The sequence below is a fragment of the Macaca nemestrina genome, unplaced genomic scaffold, assembly GCF_043159975.1.
Source record: "Macaca nemestrina isolate mMacNem1 unplaced genomic scaffold, mMacNem.hap1 Scaffold_48, whole genome shotgun sequence".
NCBI classification, from domain to species: domain Eukaryota; kingdom Metazoa; phylum Chordata; class Mammalia; order Primates; family Cercopithecidae; genus Macaca; species Macaca nemestrina.
In genome coordinates this window covers 99,181-123,186 of record NW_027257678.1, presented here as the reverse complement: position 1 = coordinate 123,186, position 24,006 = coordinate 99,181, and the positions used below count along the sequence as shown (strand labels likewise).

The 24,006-nt window shown below is 53.2% G+C and overlaps 3 pseudogenes; all 3 read left to right on the top strand.

Annotated features, from left to right (window-relative positions):
- The first annotated feature begins 8 nt into the window (after positions 1-8).
- Positions 9-14,002, top strand: LOC139361411 (voltage-gated chloride channel TMC4-like; annotated as a pseudogene).
- A 373-nt stretch (positions 14,003-14,375) lies between these two features.
- LOC139361412 (leukocyte receptor cluster member 1-like) lies at positions 14,376-20,018 on the top strand (annotated as a pseudogene).
- A 1,450-nt stretch (positions 20,019-21,468) lies between these two features.
- LOC139361413 (coilin pseudogene) lies at positions 21,469-23,474 on the top strand (annotated as a pseudogene).
- Positions 23,475-24,006: the final 532 nt, after the last annotated feature.

Sequence of the window (24,006 nt, the reverse complement as noted above, 5' to 3'; positions counted from 1 at the left end):
GTGTTTGCCTGGTGGCCACTAGAAACAGCCCAGCCTGGGGCCATGGAAGAAAACCCAACCTTGGAATCAGAATCCTGGGGCTCCTCCAGGGGGTGGCTGGCCCCCCGGGAGGCCAGAGGAGGTAGGGATGCCAGGAGAAGCTCAGATCCATCCGACCTTCAGGCTAGGTGGGAGTCCTGCTGGAGGAAAGGGGAGGCCTGGCCTCCTGAGTCTGAGGGCTAAAGAGAAGGTTCTACTTCCTGATATTATGGGGGAGAAAGAAACTGAAGGCTGAAACTCCGGGGTCTGAGGAGTTTCAGCCTAGAGAACCAGGCTAGTCTGGAAGGAGGGGAGGGCTAAGGGCTGGGAGTTTGGGTGTCTTGGGAATAGGAGAGGCTGGGTTCCCACACTTCTGAGCTAGAAGGAAAAGGAAGTTGAGGACTGGACTCCTCTGCCCTGGAGTAGGAGGGGTCCGCGCCTGGGGATGGAGTTGAGGACTGTGGGCCCCTGGGTCCAGGGAAAGTAGAGACTGGCACCCGGACTCCTGGGCCTGAGGGAGGAGGGGCTGGGGACCTGGTTTCCTGGTCTGAGGGAGGAGGAGCTGGGTGCCTGGACTCCTGGGTCTGAGGGAGGAGGGGCTGAGGGCCTGGACTCCTGGGTTTGAGGGAGGAGGGGCTGGGGGCCTGGACTCCTGGGTCTGAGGGAGGAGGGGCTGAGGGACTGGACTCCTGGGTCTGAGGGAGGAGGGGCTGGGGGCCTGGACTGCTGGGTCTGAGGGAGGAGGGGCTGGGGGCCTGGACTCCTGGGTCTGAGGGAGGAGGGGCTGGGGGCCTGGACTCCTGGGTCTGAGGGAAGAGGGGACTGAGGCCTGGTTTCCTGGTCTGAGGGAGGAGGAATTTGGGCCCAGACTCCCGGCTCTTCCCAGTCCCCTGCCCCTCCCCAGGCCCATCGCTGTCCTCTGTGCTGAACGAGCTGCCCAGTGCTGCCACCCTTCGGTACCGAGGCCCTGGGGCGCTGCCTTGGGGGGTGCCGGAGGAGGAGGAGGAGGAGGCTGGAGAAAAGAGCAGAAAGGCCTTCACAGAAGTCACCCAGACGGAGCTGCAGGACCCTCACCCTTCCCAGGAACTGCCCTGGCCCATGCAGGCCAGACAGGCACACAGGTGAGGCCCCACCTCCGGCTGGGACCCGCACAGCCTGGACCGGGCCCTTCTCCCATACCTTGGATTCGGTCTCCTCCCTCTGTCCTCTGCCACTCCTGGCTTCTGGGGCCTCTCTCTGCCTTGCTCAGAGCTGCCTCTCTTGGTTTCTTTTTCCCCCTGTCTTTGTCTCTCCTTCGGACTCCAGGTGAGTGCTGCCTTTCTGTGGCTCTGGGATCTCTTCTCTGTCTCACTCTCTGGGATTCACCGTCCCCCGGTCTCTTCCAATCCTGTCTCTGCCTCTCAGTTTTTCTCTGTGTGTGTCCAAAATCTGTTAATATTTATTTCTCTCTGCTTTATGCCTTCCTTCATCTTTGCCTCCTCTTCAAAGCCTCCCTCTCTTTAACTTCTTTCTTTTCCCATTCTCACGGTATAATTCGCAGGGCCCGGTGAACAATGAAAATGCAGGTGCCCTCCTTCAAAAATGACTGTGGGCCCGGCACAGTGGCTCACACCTGTAATCCCAGCACGTTGGGAGGCCGAGGCGAGTGGATCACCTGAGGTCAGGAGTTCGAGACCAGCCTGGCCAACATGGCGAAACCCCAACTCTACTAAAAACACAAAAATTAGCTGGGTGTGGTGGCATGTGCCTGTATTCCCAGCCACTCGGGAGGCTGAGGCAGGAGAATTGCTTGAACCACGGAGATACAGGTTGCAGTGAGCCGAAATCGTGCCATTGCACTCCAGCCTGGGTGATAGAGCGGGACTCCATCTCAAATATAAATATATATATAGTATATATTTGGAAAAAACAAAAACCAACAATATATCACCACCCCCCTGCTGATCAGTGGCAGGATCGTGCCTGTGAATATAGCCACTATACTTCAGCCTGAGCAACATATCGAGACCCCATCTGTATCTTTTAAAAGTAATAATCAGGCCGGGTGCAGTGGCTCATGCCTGTAACCCCAGCACTTTGGGAGGCCGAGACGGGCAGATCACAAGGTCAGGAGTCAAGACCATCCTGGCTAACACGGTGAAACCCTATCTCTACTAAAAAATACAAAAAAGTTAGCTGGGCGTGGTGGCGGGCGCCTGTAGTCCCAGCTACTCAGGAGGCTGAAGCAGGAGAATGGCGTGAACCCGGGAGGCGGAGCTTGCAGTGAGCCAAGATCACGCCACTGCACTCCAGCCTGGGTGACGAGCGAGACTCCGTCTCAAAAAAGAAAAGAAAAGAAAAAAAGTAATAAAGTAACAATATGACAAAAAAAATACAAATTAAAAGAACAGCTATCTATATAACATTTACCTTGTATGAAGTATTGTAAGTAATCTAGAGGTGATTTAAAGTGCATTGGAGGGCTGGGTGTAGTGGCCCACACGGGTAGCCCCAGCACAGGTGTGGAGCCTGGAATTTTGAGGCTGGAGCCTGGAAATTTGAGGCTGCATTGAGCTATGATTGCACCACTGCACTCCAGCCTGGACAACAAAACAAGATGCTGTCACTGAAAAATCAGATAAAAAATAAAATAAAATTTGAAAAACCACAGGAAGATATGTGTAGCCTGTATGCAAATACTATGCCATTTTATATACGGAATTTGGGCATCTACAGATTTCAGTATCCTTGGGGAGTCCTTGAACCAACCCCCATAGATACTGAGGGACGATTGTATTTATAAACTGAGTGCCCAGATAAACTCCAGCTAGGGCAAGCGACACAGCATGACAGCACCCGTGCGTCCCTCCCCTGATACCCCCTTTCTTCTCACGAGGAGATGGTAACCTTCTCCCCCAACCTTTTTTTTTTTTTTTTTTTTTTTTTTGAGACAGAGTCTGACTGTGATGCCCAAGCTGGAGTGCAGTGGTGTGATCTCAGCTCACTGCAGCCTCTGACACCTGGGCTCAAGCGATTCTCCCACTCCAGCCTCCCGCTTTTCTGTATAGCTTTGCCAGCTCTGTGCTCTGCAACTTTGTACAAATAGAATCATGCAGTCTTCAGTCTTCTGTGCTGTTTTCTTCTGCCTAGCATTAGGTTTCCTTCTTTCTTTCTTTTTTCTGAGAAGGAATCTCACTCTGTCACCCAGGCTGGAGTGCAATGGTGCCATCTCAGCTCACTGCAACCTCTGTCTCCCAGGTTCAAGCGATTCTCCTGCCTCAGCCTCCCGAGTAACTGGGATTACAGGCGCCCACCACCAGACCCAGCTAATTTTTTTTTTTTTTTTTTTTTTTTTTTGTATTTTTAGTAGAGGCAGGATTTCACCATGTTGGTCAGGCTAGTCTCAAATCCCTGACCTCAGATGATCCACCCACCTTGGCCTCCCAAAGTGCTGGGATTACAGGCGTGAGCCACCGCACTCAATTGGTTTCTTTTTTATTGCCGCAGGGTATTCTATCTTATATATAGACCACAATTTACTTCTCCGTTCTACTTTTGGGTTGTTTCTACATTCGGATGGTTTCCAGTCTGGGGCTGCAAAACCCCTCATTTTCTGCCTGTTTCCCTCCCAGGCAAAGAAATGCCAGGGACCAGGTGGTCTATGGCTCTGGAACTAGGAGGGACCAATGGGCGCGGCTACTTCGGAGGTCCAAGGAGAAAACAAAGGAAGGTTTTCGAAGCCTGCAGCCCTGGTCATGGACACTGAAGAGGATCGGGGGTGCGGTGGGGTTCGGGTGATGTCCTGGGGGCAGGGCCTGGACTCCTGGGTGTGAGGGAGGAGGGGCTTGGGCCTGGATTTTGGGGTCTGAGGGAGGAGGGGCTGGGGTCTGGATCTGAGGGAGAAGGGACTGGGATCTGGGTCTGAGGGAGGAGGGGCTCGGGGTCTGGACTCCCTGGTCTGAGGGAGAAGGGGTTGGGGGCCTGGACTCTTGGGTCTGAGAAAGGCACGGCTGGGCCGGGCGCGGTGGCTCACGCCTGTAATCCCAACAGTTTGGGAGACCAAAGTGGGTGGATCACCTGAGATCAGGAGTTCGAGACCAGCCTGACCAATATGGTGAAACCCTGTCTCTACTAAAAATACAAAAACTAACTGAGCATGGTGGCGCGTGCCTGTAATCCCAGCTACTCGGGAGGCTGAGATAGGTGAATTGCTTGAACCCAGGAGGTGAAGGTTGCAGTGAGCCGAGATCGCGCCACTGCACTCCCGCCTGGGCGGCAGAGAGAGACTCCGAATCAAAAATAATAATAATAACAACAATAATAATAATAAAAAAATAGAAAGAAAGCAAGGCACGGCTGGGCCCCTAGTGCCGGGATGGGAGGAGCTGGTCCTGCTCCCGGAAAGGAACCTGAGCCTCTCTCTGCTGCCCCCTGCAGGCCAGTTTGGCGCCGGCACGGAGTCCTACTTCTCCCTGCTGCGCTTCCTGCTCCTCCTCAACGTGCTGGCCTCTGTGCATAATTATGGCCTGCATGACGCTGCTGCCCACCTGGCTGGGAGGCGCTCCCCCAGGCCCTCCCGCCTCCAACACCTCCTCGCCTTGCGGCTCCTATAACCCCCACTCCCAGGGCCTGGTCACCTTTGTCACTCAGCTCTTCAACTTGCTCTCAGGAGAAGTAGGTGCCTGGGGCCCTGGGAGTTTCCCCCGCCCACCTGTGAGCCCAGTGCCTTCAATGACAGGAACATCAAACCCTGACCTCAGACCCTGACTGTGCAGCTCCAGGAGCCCCGCCTCCTCCCACAGTGGCCCCCGCGCCGCCTTCCCCCACAGGGTTACCTGGAATGGTCCCCTCTTTTCTATGGCTTCTACCCGCCCCGCCCACGCCTGGCGGTCACCTACCTGTGCTGGGCCTTTGCAGTTGGCCTCATCTGCCTCTTGCTCATCCTGCATCGGTCAGTGGCACCTGCACCCCTGACCCCGTGACGGGACGGGTTGGGGTAGGGAAGCAAGTGGTGGTGGCAGAAACTCCCTCCCCAAGAATCCTCAGTCTTGCCGTGTAACCCTTTCTTCTGTGTGAGTTAAAATCAAGGTTTTGTGCCGGGCGCGGTGGCTCACGCCTGTAATCCCAGCACTTTGGGAGACCGAGGCCGGCGGATCACGAGGTCAGGAGATCGAGACCATCCTGGTTAACACGGTGAAACCCCGTCTCTACTAAAAATACAAAAAATTAGCCGGGTGTGATGGCGGGCACCTGTAGTCCCGGCTACTCCGGAGGCTGAGCCAGGAGAATGGTGTGAACCCAGGAGGCAGAGCTTGCAGTGAGCCGAGATCAGGCCACTGCACTCCAGCCTGGGCGACAGAGCAAAACTCTGTCTCGAAAAAAAAAAAATAAAATAAAATAAATAAAGGTTTGGGGATTTTTTTTTCATTTGTTTTTGTTTGTTTTTGAGACAGAGTCTTACTCTGTCACCCAGGCTGGAGTGCATGATCTTGGCTCACTGCAACCTACACCTCCCGGGTTCAAGCGATTCTACTGCCTCAGCCTCCCAAGTAGCTGGGTTTACAGGCTCCTGCCACCACGCCCAGCTAATTTTTTGTATTTTTAGTAGAGACAGGGTTTTGCCATGTTGGTCAGGCTGGTCTCAAACTCCTGACTTCAGGTGATACACCTGCCTCGGCCTCCCAAAGTGCTGGGATTACAGGTGTGAGCCACCGCGCCCACCCTGTTTTATTTTTTGAGACAGGGTCTCACTCTGTCACCTGGGTAGAGTGCAGTGGTGCAATCATAGCTCACCTGAAGTCTGGGCCTCCGGAACTCAACTGATCCTCCCACCTCAGCCTCTGGAGCAGCTAGGACCACAGGGATGCACCATCATGCCCTGCTAATTTTTTTTTTTTAATGTTATAGAGGCAGGGTCTTGCTATGTTGCCCAGGCTGTGCTCAAACTCCTTGACTCAAGAGATCTGCTCATCTCAGCCTCCCAAGGTGCTGGAATTACAGGCATGAGCCAATGTGCCTGGCCAAAAGTAAACTTTTTTTTTTTTTTTTTTTTTTGAGATGGAGTCTCACTCTGTTATCCAGGCTGGAGTGCAGTGGTGCGATTTCAGCTCACTGCAACCTCTGCCTCCTGGGTTAAGCCATTTTCCTGCCTCAACCCCCACGAAGTAGCTGAGATTGCAGGCATGCGACATCATACCTGGCTAATTTTGTATTTTTAGTAAAGATGGGGTTTCACCATGTTGGTCAGGCTGGTCTCGAACTCCTGACTTCAAGTGATCCACCCACCTCGGCCTCCCCAAGTGCTGGGATTAGAGGCGTGAACCACCGCGCCTAGTCAATTTTACTGGCTAATTTTGTATTTTTAGTACAGATGGGGTTTCTCCATGTTGGTCAGGGTGGTCTCGAACTCCCAACCTCAGGTGATCTGCCCGCCTCGGCCTCCAAAAGTGCTGGGATTACAGGCGTGACCCACCGTGCCTGGCTCAATTTTGGTCTTTAAAATATATATATATTGCAGTGTAGTGTCTCCTTTGCCCAGGCACTGTACTAGGACATGGAGAACCATTTGGGAGTCCCCAAACATATGTACAGCTTACCGTTTAGTAGGGGAGATACACTGTGGGACAGACTGTTAAATAGACAAGCAGGCTGGGCCTAGTGGCTCATGCCTGCAATGTCAGCACTTTGGGAGGACGAGGCATGTGGATCACCTGAAGTTGAGAGTTTGAGACAGCCTGACAAACATGGAGAAACCCCATCTCTACTAAAAATACAAAATTAGCCAGGCATGGTGATGCATGCCTGTAATCCCAGCTACTCAGGAGACTGAGGCAGAAAAATTGCTTGAACTCAGGAGGTGGAGGTTGCAGTGAGCTGAGATTGGGCCATTGCACTCCAGCCTGGGCAACAAGAGCAAACTCCATCTCAAAAATAATAATAGTAATAAAATAAACAAACAAATCAATTATTTGAGTTTGGGAGCAATACTATAGAGAAAACGAATGGGATGTGAGGATAGAGAGCAAGAATCAGCAAACTTTTTCTGTGAAGGGCCAGGAAGTAAATATTTTCGTCTTTGAAGGCCTTGTAGTCTGGGACTCAACCAAACTCTGCCACTGTAGTGCAAAAGCAGCCACACACAATACATAAATGAGTGGGTGTGGCTGTGTTCCAACAAAACTTTACTTACAAAAACAGTGGTTGGCCTAGATTAGGCCCTTGGAGTCTTGTTTGCCAACCCCTGTGATACAGAAAATGGGTAGGGACCCTCATTACATGGAGTGGTAAAAGCCTTTCTATCTGGAGTAAGGGACCTGCAGATGAAGAGAAAGAAGAGAAGGAGCCAGGCAGGTGAACAGCCAAGCCACCAGCATTCCAGGCAGAGGGAGCTGCAAGTGCAAAGGCCATGTGGTAGGAAAGAGGTTTGAGGTGTTCTGAGAAATAAAAGGCCTGTATGAGAAGAAGGGGCAGGGCCAGTCATGATGGCTCATGCCTGTAATTTCAGCGTTTTGGGAGGCGGAGGTGGGCGGATCACTTGAGGTCAGGAGTTTGAGACCAGCCTGGCCAACATGGTGAAACCCCATCTCTATTAAAAATATGAAAAGTAGCTGCGCATGGTGGCATTTGCCTGTGGTCCCAGCTACTCGGGAAGCTGAGGCAGGAGAATCAGTTGAACCTGGGAGAGAGAAGTTGCAGTGAGCCAAGATCGCACCACTGCACTCCAGCCTGAACAACAGAGCAAGGCCGTGTCAAAAAAAAAAAAAAAAAAAAAAGACAAAGATTTAAGCTTTGAGAAGTAGGGAAGGGTCAGATCAGGTAGGCCCTAGCAGGTTATGCTAGGAAGAAGTCTCATTTTTTTTTTTTTTTTGAGATGGAGTCTCGCTGTGTTGCCCAGGCTGGAGTGCAGGGGCGAGATCTCAGCTGGCTGCAAGCTCCGCCTCCCAGGTTCACACCATTCTCCTGCCTCAGACTCCCGAGTAGCTGGGACTACAGGCGGCCACCACCTAGCCCGACTAATTTTTATTATTTTTAGTAGAGACGGGGTTTCACCGTGTTAACCAGGATGGTCTCGATCTCCTGACCTCGTGATCCGCCCGTCTCAGCCTCCCAAAGTGCTGGGATTACAGGCGTGAGCCATGGCGCCTGGTGTGCCCCTGTCTCTTGAGTCTTTACCTGCCATCTTCTCTGGGTCTCTGTCTTCTTCTTGGGTCTTCCCGCCCAGCCCCGTTCTCTAGGTGCCTGTACTTCTTATGGGTCTTTGACCCCCATCTTTTGTAGCTTTAGTTTCTCCTTTCTCACTGTCTTTGTCTCCCTTTCTCCAAATCTCCCTCTGGGGCCTCTGTCCCTCCTCCACATCTCTGTCTTTCTCAGGGCCTCTGTCCCTTTCACTCTGGGTTTCTGCCCTCTTCACTCCCGGGCTCTGTCCCTGTCTCCCAGGTTTCTACCTCTCTCTGTGGGGTGCCTGTGCCCCAGGTCTGTCTCTGAATCTCCCTTGGACTTTGCCTTCAATGACTGTAGGTGTCTCCGCCTCTTTGACTCTTTCTCCATCTGATGGCAGCTCCCCTAGTACCCAAGGCCTTAGGGTTCGTCTTCCTCATTGGTCCCAATATGAGGGATCCCCCCATAACCCCCGTTCCTGGTTGTCCTTTCACATCCTGTCTCCCCTCTCAGCTCGGTGTCCGGGCTGAAGCAGACACTGCTGGTGGAGTCCGGGGATCTGACCAGCTACAGCCACCGGGTGTTCTCGGCCTGGGACTTCGGCCTCTGCGGGGACATCCACGTGCAGCTGCGCCAGCGCATCATCTTGTACGAATTACAGGTGCGATTGGGGGCGGGTTATGCAACGGGGTAGGGACCAGACCGGACTGGGCTGAGATAACGCACTGGGCCTAACCCGGTGATGGGGCCTAGGTGCGACTAGGGGGCAGGGTCTGCAATGGGGTAGGGACCAGACTGGACCGGGCTGACATAACGCACAGGGCCTAACCCGGTGATGGGGCCTCCGGAGAGACGCTAGGCAGCTCCTTCTCCAAGAAAGTCAGGTCCTGGGGAATGAGAGGGTTCAGAGGAGGCCGCGATAGGGCTACCCGAGATCCAAGTGTGTAGGAAAAGGATGCGCCAAGGCTGGGATCGGTGGCTCATGCTTGTAACCCCAGCACTTTGGGAGACCGAGGCAGGTGGATCGCTTGAGTCTAGGAGTTCAAGACCAGCCTGGGCAACATAGGGAGGCTCCCTCTCTACCAAAAAAAGCAAGCACAAGAAGCGGGAGGGGCTTTAAGGCAATTTGGTTCAAAGTTAAGTGATGGGAGCGGCCAGCGGGGCGTCTTGATATAGATGACCTGGAACTTCAGGCCAGCCATTAAGCCCAGGGCCACCTGGGGGCGGAGCCTCTGATGGGCAGGGCTGACCAGGGGCGGATCTTGGGGGTGTTGGGCGGAGCTTCAGGGGCGGAGCTCGGGGTGCTGAGATTGGCCGCACAGGGATGGGGGCTTGGGTTGCTGGATCCTGCCGCGGAGGGGCGGGGCTGTAAAGGGCCACTGGTTTCTTAGAGCGCCCCAGAGCGGGTGGAACCGGGACTGCAGAGGTTGTTAGCTGGTGGGGAGATGGCTGCATCAGTTCACGTTGAGGAGGATCTCTGGAGAGCCAGGCCTGGGGAACTCAGAGGCCAGCGCCTTGGGAAATGGAGTCCAAGCTGGCATCTCTCCTGCCTTCAGGTGGAGCTGGAGGAGACAGTGGTGCGGCGCCAGGCTGCTGTGCGGACTCTGGGCCAGGAAGTCAGGGTTTGGTTGGTGCAGGTGCTGCTCAACCTGCTGGTGATTGCACACCTTGGGGGAGCCTTCTATGGCGTCTACTGGGCTACAGGGAGCATCGTGGCGCTGCAGGTGCGGAGGGTCTTGGAAGAGGAAGCCAATGGGTCCTGGAACCTATATTTCCAACAATGGAGGGAGGGAATGGAAGGTTGGGATGCCAGAGATCTTACAGAGGAAGTATGGGAAAGGGTATGTTTGGACCCTGGACTTCGGGGTTTTAAAGGAAGAAGAGAGACTGGGCGCGGTAGCTCATGCCTGTAATCCCAGCACTTTGGGAGGCTGAGGTGGGGGGATCACGAGGTCAGGAGTTCGAGACCAGCCTGACCAACATGGCGAAAATCCGTCTCTACTAAAAATACAAAAATTAGACGGGCGTGGTAGTGCACACCTGTAATCCCAGCTACTCAGGAGGCTGAGGCAGAATAATCACTTGAACCCGGGAGGCGGAGGTTGCAGTGAGCCAAGATCGCACCACTGCACTCCAGCCTGGGCGACAGAGCCAGACTCTGTCTCAAAACAAACAAAGAAACAAACAAAACAAAAACAAACAAACAACAAAGAAGAGGTCTGGGGGAGGACCTTAAGCTTGGCTCCTCCAGGACCCCAAGCCTCTACTCATGGTCCACTCCCTCTCCCAGGAGACGCCCCTTGTTCAGGAGTTGCCACTGCTGAAGCTTGGGGTGAATTACCTTCCGTCCATCTTCATCGCTGGGGGCAACTTTGTGCTGCCGCCCGTGTTCAAGCTCATTGCTCTACTGGAAGGCTACACTAGAATTCGCCAGATCGTTTTTATCCTGCTCAGGTTCCAGCCTCATGGGGATGGCTGGGAATGATGGAGGGTCGGGGCGGTCAGAGGGATGTTGGCGCTGACAGGTAAGACACGGAAATCCTGCTGATATCGGATCCAGGGATTCAAATCCTGACTCCGCTGGCCAGGCGCAGTGGCTCACACCTGTAATCCCAGCACTTTGAGAGGCCGAGGCTGAGGTCAGGAGTTCGACACCAGCCTGACAAACATGGTGAAACCCTGTCTCTAGTAAAAATACAAAAGTTAGCCCGGCGATAGTGGCTTCTGTAGTCCCAGCTACTCGGGAGGCTGAGGCAGGAGAATCGCTTGAGCCTGGGAGGTAGAGGATGCAGTGAGCTGAGATCGCGCCACTGCACTCCAGTTTGTACGACAAGTGAGACCCTGTCAAAAGAAAGAAAGAAAGAAAGAAAGAAAGAAAGAAAGAAAGAAAGAAAGAAAGAAAGAAAGAAAGAAAGAAAGAAGGAAAAAAAGCAATCCTGACTCTGTCGCTGGGCCTCAGCTTCTTCATCTGTGAGATGGCTTGAATGCAAGCGCGTTCCACTGAGAAGGGGACTGCCACGTGGTGGGTACCGGATCAGGGCCCATTCTCTGCCTTCCCCCTGCCAGGATCGTGTTTCTTCGCCTGGCCTCCCTGGTGGTCCTGCTCTTCTCTCTCTGGAAATAGATCACTTGTGGGGGCGACTCCGAGGCTAAGGACTGCAAAACCTGTGGCTACAATTACAAAGAACTTCTGGTGAGAACGGCATGGGGTCTGCCTGGGACTCCTGGGTCCCTGAAGGAAAGATGGAGCTGGGTGGGTCCAGACTCTTGGTTTAGGTGGAGAGGGGAGCTCAGGATGCTGGAACACTCTCCCATGGGTATGAATGTTTGAAAAACGAGGACCCCCAGAGAAAGTATTGATAGGGTCTCATAGGCTTGCGATGTGGAGACTCGGACTCGTGGGCCTCCAGGTGCTCGGGTCCTGAGGTCTTTCTGACCTATTTCTTCCTTCTTCAGTGCTGGGAGACTGTCCTGGGCCAGGAAATGTACAAACTTCTGCTCTTTGATCTGCTGACTGCCTTGGCAGTCGCGCTGCTCCTCCAGTTTCCTAGAAAGTGAGAGCCCCGCCCCTCGCTGTGGCCCCGCCCCTCTAGGGCCAGGCCCTGCCCCATCGCGCTGTTCTTTTCACCGCGCACCTTTTTACTGTTCCCGCCTCTGCCGGCTCCCTTTGCTTGCCCTAGGTCCGCAGATCTCCCCCACTCCCCGCCCTTGTTTTAGTGGGTTACTTCCCTGTGGCCCCGCCCCTACCGCCGCGACACCTGGGTCCCGTCTAGTCCTCTGGACACACCCCCTGCATGTGGATTCTTGAAAGTTCCGCCCCTCCTAGATACGCTTGCTTCCTATTGGCGGGCAGGGCGGTGAAGGCGGGGAAACTCCTAGTCGCCGCGCCCCTGACTCGGACCCGGCCCGACCCCGTCCTTCAGGCTCCTCTGTGGCCTCTGTCCTGGGGCGCTGGGTCGTCTGGCGCGGACCCAGGAGTTCCAGGTGCCCGACGAGGTGCTGGGGCTCATCTACGCGCAGACGGTGGTCTGGATGGGGAGTTTTTTCTGCCCTTTGCTGCCCCTGCTTAACACGGTCAAGTTCCTGCTGCTTTTCTACCTGAAGAAGGTAAGGGGTAGGGGGGGACTCTTGGGTCTGAGGCAGGAGGTATTGGGGCCCGCACTCCTGGGTCCTGGGCAAGGAAGATCCTGGGGGCCTGGATTACTAGGTCCAAAGAGTGGAGGGGGTTGGAGGACAGACTCCTGGATCTGAGAGAAGGAAGAGTCTAGGGCATTCTGACTTCTATGTCTGAGGATCCGGGGACTTAGACTCCGGGGTCCTAGATGAGGAAGGAGCTCAGACTCCTGGTTCGGGAAAAAGGAGAGGCAGGTAGGCCGGGCGCGGCGGCTCACATCTGTAATCCCAGTACTTTGGGAGACTGAGGCGGGTTGATCACCTGAGGTCAGGAGTTTGAGACCAGCCTGGCTAACATGGCAAAACCCCGTCTCTACTAAAAATACAAAAAAAAAATTTAGCCGGCTTGGTGGCGAGCGCCTGTAATCCCAGCTACTTGGGAGGCTGAGGCAGGGGAATTGCTTGAACCAGGGAGGTGAAGTTTGCAGTGAGCCTAGATCGCGCCACTGCACTCCAGCCTGGGCGACAGAGCGAGACTCCGTCTCAAAATCAGAAAACAAACAACAACAGCGAAACAAATTAGTCGGGAGTGGTGGTGCACACCTGTAATCCCAGCTACTCGGGAGGCTGAGACACGAGAATAGCTTGAACCCGGGAGGGGAGGCTGCAGTGAGCACCACTGCACTCCCGCCTGGGCGGCAGAGCAAGACTGTCTCAAAAAAAAAAAAAAAAAAAAAAAAAAAAAAAAAAAAGAGGCACAGGCTCTTGTGTTTCAGATCCCCTTTCTCCGTGCCTTACCCCCACCAGCTTACCCTTTTCTCCACCTGCTCTCCGGCTGCCCGCACCTTCCGGGCCTCCACGGCGAATTTCTTTTTCCCCTTAGTTCTTCTCCTGGGTCTGGCCTTCTCCAGCGTTCCCCTGCTTTACAGCATCTTCCTGTAAGTGCGAGAGGTTCCCGCCTCTCTCCCGCCCTCTCCCCACATTCAGTGTTCAGACTCCTGGCTCTACGTGAGCCCAGCCTGTCTTGACTTCAGGATCCCGCCTTCTAAGCTGTGTGGTCCATTCCGGGAGCAGTCGTCCATCTGGGCCCAGATCCCTGAGTCAATTTCCAGCCTCCCTGAGACCACCCAGAACTTCCTTTTCTTCCTGGGGACCCAGGCTTTTGCTGTGCCCCTTCTGCTGATCTCCAGGTAAGGTGGGCCAGACTTCTGGGTCTGGGTTTGAATGCGTGTGATCTAGGGGCTACCACCTGCGTCCAAGAGAGGAAAGGCTTGGGGGTGGGAGTAGGCAATGTACTGAGTCTGAGGGAGGAGGCCTAGGCTCCTGGACTGCTGGGTCTGAAGGAGGAGGTGGGCGGGATTTAGGACTCCTGGATCTGAAGGCGGAGGTGCTGGGAGACTGAACTCCTTGGGCCTGGACGAGGAGGGGCTTAGGGGTCCACATCCCTGACTTCGAAGAGCGTGTCAGGAGTGGCTTCCGTTCCTGTCTCCTCCAGCATCCTGATGGCATACACTGTGGCTCGGGCTAACTCCTACGGACGCCTCATCTCTGAGCTCAAACGTCAGAGAGAGACGGTGAGCCAGGCGGGTCCCTGAGAGGGCCCCTGGGGAACACGGAAAGGGGTTGGGGAAGAGGGCTGTCACACCTCCACCTCTCTTTGCCCCAGGAGGCGCAGAATAAAGTCTTCCTGGCACGGCGCGCTGTGGCGCTGACCTCCACCAAACCGGCTCTTTGACACCCGAAGCTCACGTCCCACTTTCAGACCCCAGGCCCATTGTAAGCCTAGGTCACAACATCTGTAAACTAGGAGAACTGGAGAAGACTCCACGCCCTTCCAGTTTTGGTACCTGGAGATTTCCAGGGCCCTTCGCCGCCACGTCCCTGACTCTCGGGTGATCTTTCTTGTATCAATAAATACAGCCGAGGTTGCTGAGCGCGCTTTGAAATCTGTGTCCTGAAGGTGGGGGCAGGGCTACCGCAGGGCAGCAGCCAATCAAATGTATGGGCATGTTCGTCGGTGCGGAGCGCTCTTCCGCAAGGAGACTTGTCGGTCATGTCGACCAATCGACGGCCGCATCTGGTAGCATCAGGGGCGGGCCAACTTATGATTGGTTCAGATCTGTGATAAAAGGCGGTTGCTAGGGGACACCACGAGCCGAACGCCTAACATTCCCTGTGAAAAGGACGTCTCAGCCAATCACCTGTCGTTACAGGCCAGGTGGTCGTACCAACTAATTCGGAACCAATCTGTGGTCGAAGAAGGGACAAGAGGAAGGGGGGCATCCTCTCGCCAATCAGAAGTGCAAAGAGGCGGGCGTGCCAGTCCCTGGACAGCTACGATGCCATGAATATCTTGCCTAAGAAGAGCTGGCACGTCCGGAACAAGGACAATGTCGCCCGCGTGCGGCGTGACGAGGCCCAGGCTCAGGAGGAGGAGAAGGAGCGTGAGCGGAGGGTGCTGCTCGCTCAGCAAGAGGTAAGCTTGGAGGCCGGCCGGGCGGACCTCCGGAGCCCAGCGCGCGCGCGCCGCGGTTGGGGGCCGGAAGCTGAGGCGTTGCGCAGGCTAAGTGTGCCCCGTGTGAAATTCGGGACCAGGCGCCGATCCCGTTTTCGAGGACGTTGCCCTGCAAACCTTGTGCCCACTTCCACGAAACCTCCCTTGATCTCGCCTTCGTCTTAGTTTCCCCGCACTGATGTATTTCGCATGGCTGGAACAGTGTCTAGCACAAAAGAGAAGCTTAAAAACATTTAATGAATACATGAGCGCTTGGACAGTTCAAGGAAATTCGGATCACTTTTTAGTTTGCCTGCACAGCCTATTTATTGAGCACCTATTGTATGCTAACTACATGCAGAGCGCCTGACTTGCGGAATCCCCAATAGGCACTGTTCGTTCTTAGAGGGGCACTGTCATCACCGTTGCACGAAGTTAGATGGCTTCAGTGAGGGAAAGGCACATTCAAGGAGAAGGGGACAGCCAGGCTCCACGCCATCGGGCGAGCCCTTTCCTGCACCGCCCCCTAGACACATACACACAAACATGGGCTTTCTGTATGGCTCCTTAAATCTGTTTGGTGTACACCCAACTTTCAGTTCCTTAGCTAGTCTGATCCTCCACAGTGGGTGGGAGGTAGTCTGGGTTTTTAGAATCTCAATAGGCTGCTGAGCACTGTTTGAAATCCGCGTCCTGAAGGCGGGGGACAGGGCTTCAGCAGTAGACATGGGGTAGTGACTTGGAGCCATGGCTAGAATTCAGATCGTCTGGCCTAATGCAGTTTGGTCTACCTTTATGGCTGTTTTAATTGTCTCACTTGAGGTTAGGAACCCCTTTGGTTTAGGCCAGGGACCTCCTCCCAGCCATCCTTGATGACCGGTCGTTTACTATTTGAAAGGCAGTTTACAAAACGCGGGCGTTGCCTCATCTGCCTACCCTCACCCCCAGCTAGGACAGGTGCCTCTTTTAGGCATCTAGTGCTCCCTTTCTTATAAACCCAGCACCCTGAACTGCCGTTTTCTGTGGTGGGCACCAGACTCACAGTTCTTGAATTATCTCTAGGTTCTGAATGCCCTGCCTATAACTTTCTCCCCAGGCCCGTACAGAATTCCTATGAAAGAAAGCCAGACATCAGAACTCACTGCCTGAGCTTGAAGCAGCAGAGGCGGGAGCCCCAAGTTCTGGCCCTGTGGACCTGTTTCGGGAGCTGCCGGAGGAAGGGAAAGGAGTGATCAGAGGCAATAAAGAGTAGGAGGAAGAAAAGCGACAGGAGAAAGTAAGCTGGCCTCACCCACTTCATTAGAGGAGCCATGAATTGAGTTAGGGGGAGAGGGCACTTTAGCCACTGCTTGTGATCAAGGTCAAACGAGAACGAACACACAGAATTTAGAACCATACCAAAGCATGACACTTAAGAAGTGTTGCCATCTGGGCACCCGCAGGGCTTGGAGGTAGATGCTAGAGGTCCCCAGCTGCTAGGCAAACTGCTCAGTTCTCCAAACTGGAGGGGTCTGAAACCTGATGGGCTTTAAAAATGTAAATCAGCCAGCTGTGGCTCATGCCTGTAATCCCAGCACTTCGGGAGGCTGAGGCGGGTGGATCACCTGAGGTCAGCAGTTCAAGACCAGCGTGGTCAACATGGTATCTCTAAAAATACAAAAAAATAAGCCAAGTGTGGTGGTGCACACCTGTAATCCCAGCTACCTGGAGGCTGAAGCAGGAGAATCGCTTGACCCGGGAGGTGGAAGTTGCAGTGAGCTGAGATTGTGCCACTGCACTCCAGCCCGGGTGACAGAGCGAGACCCCATCTCAAAAACAAAAACAAAAACAAAAAAAAACCGAATCAGTCACCTCTGCCTTTTGGCTAAGATCAAGTGTAAAAAGTACGTCAGTGGTCGTGCACGGTGGCTCACACCTGTAATCCCAGAACATTGGGAGGCCAAGGTGGATGGATCACCTGAGGTCAGGAGTTCAAGACCAGCCTGGCCAAACATAGCAAAACTCCATCTCTATTAAAAATACAAAAATTAGCCGGGCATGGTGGTGCGTGCCTGTAATCTTAGCAACTAGGGGGGCTGAGGCAGGAGGATTGCTTGAACCTGGGAGGAAGAGGTTGCAGTGAGCTGAGATGGTGCCACTGCACTTGAGCCTGGACAACAGAGTGAGACTGCATCTCAAAAAACACAGGTACATGAGCTCTTGTCACTCGCCTGCTGTCTCTGGACTTGCTGACCCCACCCATGGCTCCTCTGCTTTGCTTGATCCCTTCAGGCTTCTCTTCAAGTCTCTCTGCAAAGATGCCTGCCTTTGAACACTCAAGTGGCTCCACTTGTCCCCTCCTTCCCCTGTTGTTACTGTACCTGCCACTGTCCCCCCAGGGGGAACTTGGCCTCTGTTGGTGTCTTCCATCCCCAGCACCTGGTACAACTGGTTCATGACAAGCCTTAGGTACCTGTTTGCTTAGATTCCTATGTCAGGGAGACACACCTGACACCTTGAAAGATTGTATCCCATCTCTTGTATTTCCTGGCCCTCTCAGGAGAGGCAAGAGAAAGCTCTGGGCATCCTGACATACCTGGGCCAGAGTGCAGCGGAGGCACAGACTCAACCCCCTTGGTACCAGCTACCCCCAGAGCGAGGGGGCCCCCCGCCTGGCCCAGCCCCAGAGGAGAAGATCAAGAGCTGTCTGGACCCTCTGCGGGAGATGCAGAAGCATCTGGGGAAGAAGAGACAGCACAGTGGTGAAGGCAATTGCAGCAGAAAGGAAAAGAAGGAGGGGTCTGAGAAGCAATGACCCGAAGAGTAAGAAGGAAGACCCCTCCTCAGCAGACCAGGGCCCAGACTTTCAGGGCTTGGCAGCAGCCCAGCATGGGCACTGCAGGGTCTCTGGTCAGGACAACCAGGGACTCGGTGAAAGGCAGGCTAGGTGAAGTGGTTCTCAGCATGTGGTCCAGGAAGCCCTAGGGGTCCTGCCACCCTTTCCCGGGGTGCTGTGGTATCAAGCCTATTTTCCTAACACTGTTGGCCTTTTTTACTCACATTCTCAGGCACATAGTGCAGGTTTCCAGAGGCTGTGTGATGAGAAGACACCCTCGTTCTGATGGCTAATAGCACAGATGCTTGTGTCCAAACTTTCTTAGTTTTCACTTCTGATTTGCAGTATATTAACAGATAGAATCTATTTAAACAAAAGCTCTTAGGGTCCTCAGTTTTAAAGAGTATAAAGGGGTCCTGAGACCAAACAGTTTGAGAACTGCTGGGTTAAGACAGTAAAAGCAGGCTTGTCTCCAGGATGCTGTACCCCTGGTCTAGAGGGGGTACACTGCCTGTACTCTTTTCTCTAGAAAGGGAAACTGAGGCCCAGAGAGGGCCAGGGGGCTGCTCATTTTGCTTTCTTGACCTGGAGGAGCATCAGATTTTAAAGACTGGGGAGGACCAAAGTCCACAGAAGGGAAGGCCAGAGACGTGCCCATGGTGCCCCAGCACCAAGTGGCTTCTTCCAGAAGGCCTGAGAGCTGAGGCTGGGACGTACTTGATGCAGCAGGGCTTCCAGGCGGCAGCTCCCTCTATGGGAGAGGTTGGGGGAATGGCCTCCTAGGAGCTACCAGCTTTCTGACCTCACTCCTCTCCCCGCAGGCCTCCATCCCTGGACCAGCTTCGAGCTGAACGTCTTCGGAGGGAAGAAACTGAGAGGGCTCGGGCAGAGGCGGTGCTGGCCCGGGTCCAAGGCTGGGCACTACAGGAGGGTCAGCCGGAAGAAGAGACAGATGACCAGAGGCGGCGGTACAACTCCCAATTCAACCCCCAGCTGGCCCGGCGCCCCCGCCAGCAGGCCCCTCACTTTGCTCATTGACTCCTGAGGGGGGTACAGGAGAGGCCGCTGCTGCCAGCCATCATATAAAACTATTTATTCATAAATATTTTCCAAAATGAAAATAGGTTTACCAAAAAATGTCCCTCACTGGGGAGGGGAGGAGGGGGCAGCCCTCGCCCCCGGGCCCCCAGGGTGGGGCTGAGAGGAAAACCTCCCGGCCCCCTCCCTGCTTCCTGGGAGAGGGGAATGCCCGGTGGCCTGGGGCCTCCCTCCAGTCTTCCAGGGCAGGGCCCTCACCTGGGCAGGGGGATCAGCATGCGGGGGGAAGGGGGTGGGTAGAGGGAGGGGCCGGTGTCACTGGAGGTCCTGGTCCTCCAGGGAGCGGTACTCAAAGGTGAAGGCTTCCTTCTTCCGCTGGCCCCACTTCTCATAGTCAAAGTAGATGTAGGTGCCCTGGCTGGGGGAGAAGGCGGTCAGTGAGTGGATGAGGAGGTGGTCTGGGATCTGGGCTGGACCGACAGACAAAGGGGACAGTTCTTAGGGCTGTAGGTGTGTCAGGCGCCAGGCCAACTGCCCTGCATGCACACTCTCATTCCACCCTCAGAAGGTTCTTCTTGGGTAGGAAATGTTATCATGCCACTTCAGCGAGGAGGAAACGGAGGGGGCCGCAGAGGTTCCACCGAAGCCAGCTGCCAGAACAGGGCCCCAGCCCCAGCCCCAGGTGTGAGTGCACAGCCTTCGTTTTCTCGAGGGCTGCGGCTTTTGAGCACCTCTCACGTGTGAGGACGGGATGCACAGCCTAGCATTTAATCTTCACAAAGACCTCCAGGCAGCGGGTACTGTCACCCTTGTTCTAGAGAATGGAACAGGCTCAGAGTCTAAATCCAAGCACTCTGCAGGGACATTTTATTGGTGACGGCAGTGGTGTGGGAATTTCTTAATGACTGGATGGCCTGAAATGTACTAACTTGGAGGATGGTTTTGGGCCAAACCAGGAAAGGACAGGAAGTCTGTAGTTAATGTCTGAGGACACAGTGGGAGAGGAGCTAGGTTCTGAATGAATGTCTTAAATGCTTCAAAAATGGCAACCTGGGAGAACTAGGAGAGGGGACTGAGTTCTCTGAGGACAAGAACCTTGTAATACTTCATCCCCATGAAGGGGCTCGGCTTCAGGGAAGTATTTGGTGGGAAAAAAAGTCACTGTAGAACACACCAACTAAAAGTAATTTGGAAAAAAAAAATCCATGACACTGACTATGTAGCAGTCACCATTAAGTACTTACACGTTATTGACTCATTTAATCTTCATAACAACTGCATTAGGTAGGTCTTCTTCCCCCCGTTTTTACAGATAAGGAAATTGAGACACAGAGGTTCGAGTGACTTGCCCAGAGTCACCCAGCTAGACTGGGCTCAAACCCAGGTAGGCTGGCTCCAGAGTGTTTGCAAGAAACAGGAATTTCCCAGTATTAAAACTTGAGAAGCCCATTAAAAAAAAAAATAGTTTCCCCACTGACCCCCTGCCCTGCTGGGTGCTGGGACCTGGAGGTGAAAGGGGGGCCATCAAGGTCCCTGGGCAGCAGAGCCCACAGCCTGGTACAGGGAGACATACCGGGAAAATCCCACACCCAAGCGAGTGTGCCCAGCACTGCAAGGGGGAGGCACCAGGCTGGGCGGCACCAGGAAGGTGTCTTTGAGGAAGGGACATTCGGGTTAAGACCCACAGGAGGCCTAGGAGCTGGCCAAATGGAGGATGAGAGGGCAGTGTTCCAGGCTGAGCAGACAGCCCGAGGGAGGAGAACATGGTCAGGCTGAGGGACTGCGCCGGCTGAAAGGTGGAGGCGAGGGCGCAGAGGCCAGCCAGGGCTGCCTGGAGCCTGGGGACTCTACCCCAACCCTAGCAGCGGGAAGAGAGGGGGCGGGGCCGTCACCTGCTCGAACTGGTCAGTGATGGTCTTGGGCTCCTTGTGCCTCTGGAACCACATCATGTACTTGGTGTGGAATTGCCACGACTGCTTCTTTAGGGCCTTGGCTGCCAGGTACTGTGCCTTAGTGCCCTGGGGGAGGAACAGTGGAGAGGGGGACCAGGGGGCCCCCAAACTGGGTGGGGAGCCAGGGGGATGGGGCAGGACATCAGGGCTGAACCCTGGCCCCCGCCAACGACCACAGTTGGGCTGGACAATCCTCTTGGAGATGGGGCTGGGGACACAGAACATACCAATGCTGGTCAGGAGAAGGAAAATGAGACAGGAGGTGAAAATTGCTTTCAGAGAAGCTTTGAGAAGGAAGAAAAACTAACGTATGATGAGAGCTGAGAGAGGAGGCAATTTAGAAAATTTCCCAAGTGGGGATGCGGGTGGAGGTCACTCATGACTCACTGGGGTGGGGAGGAGGCTGGACAGTTCCCCAGTGGCCTCCAGGGAGGCCTGAGAATGTGCCGATGAGTGGAGTGGGGTTGGCCTAGACTGAGGGGCTGTAAAAAAAGGCATGTACACCACACAGATAGGCATTCACACACTCTGTCACATAAGCCAAGACTGGAGAAGTTGGAGTCACTGCTTAGTGGTGGTCTACATAGGATTTTTTTTTTTTTGAGACAAAGTCTCGCTCTTGTTCCCCAAGCTGGAGTGCGATGGCACGATCTCAGCTCACTGTAACCTCTGCCTCCTGGGTTCAAGCAAATCTCCTGCCTTGGCCCCCCTGAGTAGCTGGGATTACAGGCACCTGCCACCACGCCCGGCTAATGTTTGTATTTTCAGTAGAGATGGAATTTCACCACGTTGGCCAGGCTGGTCTCGAGCCCCTGACCTCAGGCAATCCACCCGCCTCGGCCTCCCAAAGTGCTGGGATAACAGGCATGAGCCACCGCACCCGGCCTACACAGGATTTTTGACTGCCCAGCAGGGATGCCTGATTGGGATTCCTGAACATACTAGCTCCAATCAGAGAGCCTGACCCGCATGGTGACAAGGGCTGACTGCTCACTCGCGAGAGCCAGCAGCTATTCTGGGTTCCACTCAGGGGCATATAGGATCGAGGCTCTAATTCATGCCCCATAGGAGCCGATTCCTCACATTAGTCTCTCCAGACTCAAGAAGATGCCCCCCAGCCTCCAAACTCAATTTAAAAATAGTCCAAAATATCTCTCGACTTCCGCTGAGCACCAAGCAAGATGGCAGCTTCCAAGATCGTTAGGCTACGGTTTCAATCTGATTATCCACTGCCAGTTACCCCGCACTGTACGGCCTTCTGGCTTCTGGTCGACTTGAACAGATGCGGAGTCATCACAGATCTCATTAGTCTCATCCACCAGCGCTTCGGCTTCAGTTCTGGGGCCCTCCTAAGCCTCTACCTGGAGGGGGGCCTCCTGCCCGCCACCGAGAGCACGCGCCTGGTGAGAGACAACGACTGCCTCAGAGTTAAATTAGAAGAGAGAGGAGCCGCTGAGAATCCTGTAGTCATCAGTAATGGGAGACTAATTTATCTCTTAGAAAAGCAAAGAAGGGGCATTTCAGTTAGAGGAAGATGAAGAAACTGAACCAGATTACAAATATTCAAAGAAGCATTGGAAGAGGCAAGAGAACAATAACAATAATGAGAAGGTCTTGGATCTGGAACCAGAAGCTGTCACAGATCAGACTGTCAGCAAAAAAAAAAAAAAAAAAAAGAAAAGAAAGAAAAAAGAAAACAACCTGTGGCACCGTGGGTGATGATAACGAAGAGACCAAAAGAAAATCCCCAAAGAAAAAGGAGAAATGTGAATATAAAAAAAAGGCCAAGAATCTCAAGTCTCCTAAAATACAGGCAGTAAAAGACTGGGCCAATCAGAGATGTAGTTCTCCAAAAAGTTCTGCTAGAAACAGCCTTGTTAAAGCCAAAAGGAAAGGTATTGTAAGCGTTTGCTCAAAAGAGAGTCCCATTTCCTCCTTGGCATCTGAGTCTTGTGATGAATCTATAGTGATGGTCCCAGTAAAGTCACTTTGGAGGCTAGAAATTCCTCAGAGAAATTACCAACTGAGTTATCGAAGGAAGGACCCTCTACCAAAAATACAACTGCAGACAAACTGGTATAAAACCTGGCTTTTGCCTTACCCCTAGCAAGGGCAAGACCTCTGGAACAACATCTTCTAGTTCAGACTCTAGTTCAGAGTCAGATGACCAATGCTTGATGTCATCGAGCACCCTGGAGTGTGCTGCGAGTTTCTTAAAGACAGCAGGCCTTTTTGCAGGAAGAGGTTGTCCAGGCCCAGGGCTGTCATTACAGACTGCAGGTGCTTCTGGATAGAGGCGTTCTGGCCCAAATAGTGGTGGACAGGCTCCTGGTCCTTCTCCCAGTGTGTCTCTCCCCAGTAGTTTAGGAAGAGGATGATGTAGAGGAGAGAACACTTTTTTCTTGGAAGGGAGCTAAGGGACGGGGCATACTGGGGAGAGGTTGAGGATGAGGGCATCCTGTTTCCTGTGTTGTAAATAGAAGCACTGATAACCAGAGGCAACAGCAATTAAATGACGTGGTAACAAATTCATCTGCTATTATCCAGAATCTGGTAGAGACACACAAGAAGGACTATAGTCTGTTACCACTGTTAGCAGCTGCCCCTCAAGTTGGAGAAAAGATTGCATTTAAGCTTTTGGAACTAACATCCAGTTACCCTCCTGATGTCTCTGACTGCAAGGAAGGAAGAATATTAAGCCACAATTCAGAGACCCATCAAGTAGATATAGAGATTCTTTCATCCTTACCTGCCTTGAGAGAACCTGGGCAATTTGATTTGGGTTATCACAATGAAAATGGAACTGAGGTAGTGGAGTACACTGACACAGGAGAGCAAGATCACTGTATTTTGGAGAGAGTTGATTGACCCAAGACTGATGAATACATCAAGTACAGAACCTGCCTGAGTATGACATCTCCACCTTATAGTTTATGAATGTCTGTTTGTGAAAGTAACTATAACCCAAACTTTTTTTCTTTTTTTTTTTTTTAGACGGAGCCAAACTTTTTTTTAAGAGGATTTGGAAGTTGTATGGATTTTTTTGTTATCTTCACTTTACTGAATAGGAAACAATCTACCTCATCATTTAAAATGACATGGGTGTCGGTTGTATAGATCTTTGGTTTGTTGTCAGGTTTAATTTCAGTTAACAAAATGTAAAACATGACATTCCCTGCAGACATTATTGTATCCAGTGTGGTTTTTTCTCTGTTTCAAATGTTTTTGGCCATCAAGCAGCAGTCATCAGTAGGAGTTTATAGTACCAAGAATGTGCTGCTATCTTGTCTCAATAAGTTTTAAGTAACATTTAAAAATATTAAAGCATGTTACTTGACCTAACTTTTTAGCATTTGAGTTGTTCCATTAAATGGAGCATCTTGTAAATTTCAAGTATTTTATACTTCCAATTGTTAAGAGTTAACAGGTAGTTGGATTTG